The sequence below is a fragment of the Pinus tabuliformis genome, chromosome 5_2 (assembly GCF_031772625.1).
Source record: "Pinus tabuliformis cultivar Carrire ecotype Pingquan chromosome 5_2, CPIR1, whole genome shotgun sequence".
In the NCBI taxonomy this organism is placed as follows: domain Eukaryota; kingdom Viridiplantae; phylum Streptophyta; class Pinopsida; order Pinales; family Pinaceae; genus Pinus; species Pinus tabuliformis.
In genome coordinates, this window is record NC_142306.1 from 398,418,891 (window position 1) to 398,422,449 (window position 3,559).

Consider the following 3,559-nt stretch of genomic DNA (forward strand, 5'->3'; position numbering starts at 1 on the left):
AAAGCACTACATAAATTTTATTTAAGAGTTTATTAAAAGAATTTACTCAAGTGCTATAAACCCTAAATCCTAAACTCTAAATCTGAAACCACAAAACCTAAACCCTAAAGCCTAAACCTTAAATCCTAAGCATTTTACAACATTTTAAAAACCATTTTATAACATTTATTTATGTGTTTATTAAAAGCATTTACTAAAGTGTTATAAAACCTAAAACCTATACCCTAAACCCTAAACCCAAATCCCAAAATAAAAACCCAAAACGCTAAACCCTAAGCATTTTATAATAGTTTAAAAATAATTTTTGAACTTTTACTTAGGTCTTTATTAAAAGCATTTACTAAGCTTTTATAAACCCTAAACCCTAAATCCCAAAGGCCAAACTGTAAACACTAAACCCTAAGCATTTAATATCATTTTAAAAATAATTTTCTAGCTTTTATTTAAGCATTCATTAAAACCATTTACTAAAGTCTTATAAACCATAAACCCTAAATTCTAAACCACCCTGAACCCTAAACCCCAAAGCCTAAACGCTAAACCCTAAACCCTATTCATTTTATAACACTTGAAAAATCATTTTGTAACTTTTATTACAATGTTTAATAAACTAAGTTACTAAAGTGTTATAAACCCTAAAAACTAGACCCTAAAATCTAAACCCCTAACCTGAAACCCTAAACCCTAAACCTTAAATCCTAAACTCTAAGCATTTTACTAAATCCTTATAAACCCTAAATCGTAAAACATGAACCCTAAACACTAAACCCCAAACCCTAAATACTAATCATTTTATAACATTTTAAAAAGCATTTTGTAATTTCCATTTAAGTGTTTATTAAAAGCATTTTCTAAAGTGTTATAAACCTTCAACCCTAAACCCTGAAAACTAAACCCAAAACCCAAAACCTTAAACCCTAAGTATTTTATAACGTTTTGAAAAGTGTTTTGTAACTTTTATTCGCCTTTTTATTGAAATAGCTTACTAAATTGCTATAAACACTAAAACCTAAGCCCTGAGCTCTAAACACAAAACCCTATACCCTAAAAATTAGTCATTTTATAACATTTTAAACATTGTTGTGTAGCTTTTATTGAAGTGTTTATTAAAATAATTTACTAAAGTTTTATAAAACCTAAGCGCCAAGCTCCAAACACTACACCTGAAACCCTAAAACCTAAACCCTCTGTATTTTATAACATTTTAAAAAACGTTTTCTAAATTTTATTTAGGTGTTTATTAAAAGCATTTAGTAAAGTGTTATAAACCCTAAAACCTAAACCCTAAGCATTTTACAACATTTTGAAAAGTGTTCTGTAACTTTTATTTAAGTGTTTATTAAAAGAATTTACTAAAGTGTTACAAGCCTTAAACCATAAACCCAAAACCCAAAACCTTGAACCCCAAAACCCTATAACCTAAACCCTAATCAATTTATAACATTTTAAAAATAATTTTAAAATTTTATTGAAGTGTTTATTCAAATAATTTACTAAAGGTTTATAAATCCTAAGCTTTAAACCCTAAATCCTAAATGCTATTTTTTTTAATATTTTAAAAAGAATTTTGTAACTTTAGTGTTATAAATCCTAAACCATAAACCCTAAACCATAAACCCTAAAACCTAAACCCTAAACCCAAAATCCTAAATCCCAAACCCTAAACCCTAAATGGTAAACCATAAACACTAAGAATTTTATAACATTTTATAAAGTGTTTTAACTTTTATTTAAGTTTTTATTAAAATAATTTACTAAAGTGTTATAAAAACTAAACCTAAAAGCCCAAACCCCAAACCCTATATCCTAATGCTTAAATCTTAAATGATAAACCCTAAAATAATTTACTAAGGTATTATAAATCCTAAACCCTAAAGCCTAAAGTTTGAATGCATTTACTAAGATATTATAAACTCTAAACCCTAAACTCCAAAACCTAAACCCTAAGCCGTAAACCCCAAACCCTAAAACCTAAGGATTTTATAACATTTTAAAAAGTGTTTCATAACTTTTATTTAAGTGTTTACTAAAACCATCTACTAAAGTGCTATAAACCATAAACCCCTAATCCCTAAACCGTTAACCTTAAAAACCGAACCCTAAACCCTAAAAAACCATAAACCCTAAACCCTAAGAAACCCTAAACCCTAAAAAAACCCTAAACCCTAAAAACCCAAAAAACCCTAAACCCTAAAAACAATTTTTTAACTTTTTTATAAGTGCTTATTAAAAGAATTTACTAAAGTGTCCCTCAAACCTAAACCCTAAGCTTTTTATAACTTTTTAGCAAGTGTTTTGTAACTTTTTTCTAAGTGTTTATTAAAAGGATTTACTAAATTTTTAGAAACCCTAAACCCTAAACTATAAATCCTAAGCATTTTATAACATTTTAAAACGTGTTTTGTAACATTTTTTCAAGTGTTTATTAAAGAATTTATTGAAGTGTTATAAGACCTAAACCATAAACACTAAGCATTTTCCAGCATTTCAAAAATCATTTTGTAACTTTTTAAAGTGTTTATAAAAATAATTTACTAAAGTCTTGTGAACCTTAAACCCTAAACCTTAAGCATTTTATAACATTTTAAACCCTAAGCATTCAATGACATTTTAACAAGCTTTTTGTAACTTTTTTTGAATTGTTTATTAAAAGAATTTACTAAAATTTTATAAAACCTAAGTCCTAAACTGTAAGCATTTTATAACATTTTAAACCCAAAACCCAAAACCCTAAGCATTTTATAACATTTTAACAAGCATTTTCTTACTTTTTTTAAGTGTTTATTAAAAGCATTTACTAAAGTGTTATAAACCCTAAACCCTAAACCATGAGCATTTTATAGAATTTTAAATCCTAAACCCTAAAGCCTAAGCATTTTATAACATTTTAACAACTGTTTGGAACTTTTTTTTATGTTCTTATTAAAAGAATTTATAGAAGTATTATAAATATCAAACCCTAAAACATAAACCCTATCCCTAAACACTAAGAATTTTATAATGTTTTAAAATACATTTTTGTAACTTTTTAAAGTGTTTATTAAAAGCATTTAATAAAGTGTTATAATCCTAAACCCTAAACCCTAAGAATTTAATACAATTTAACAATTGTTTTGTAAATTTTATTTAAGTGTTTATTAAAATAATTTACTAAAGTGTTATGAAACATAAACCCTAAACCCTAAAAAGTAAACCCTGAACCCTAAACCCTAAGCATATTATGATCTATTAAAAATAATTTTGTAAATTTTATTTAAGTGTTTATTAAAAGAATTTTGCTAAGGTGTTATAAAACCTAAACCCTAATCATTTAATAACATTTTAAAAGGTGTTTTGTAACCTTTTTTGAGTTTTTATTAAAATCTCTTACTAAAGTTTAATAAACACTAAACACTAAACCCTAAACCCTAAACCCTAAACTAAACCCTAAACCATAGGCATTTTATAGCATTTTAAAAAGTGTTTTGTAACTTTTATTTAAGTTCTTATTAAAAGAATTTACTAAATTGTCATAAACGTCAAACGATACACCCTAAAACCTAAACCCCAAAACGTAAAC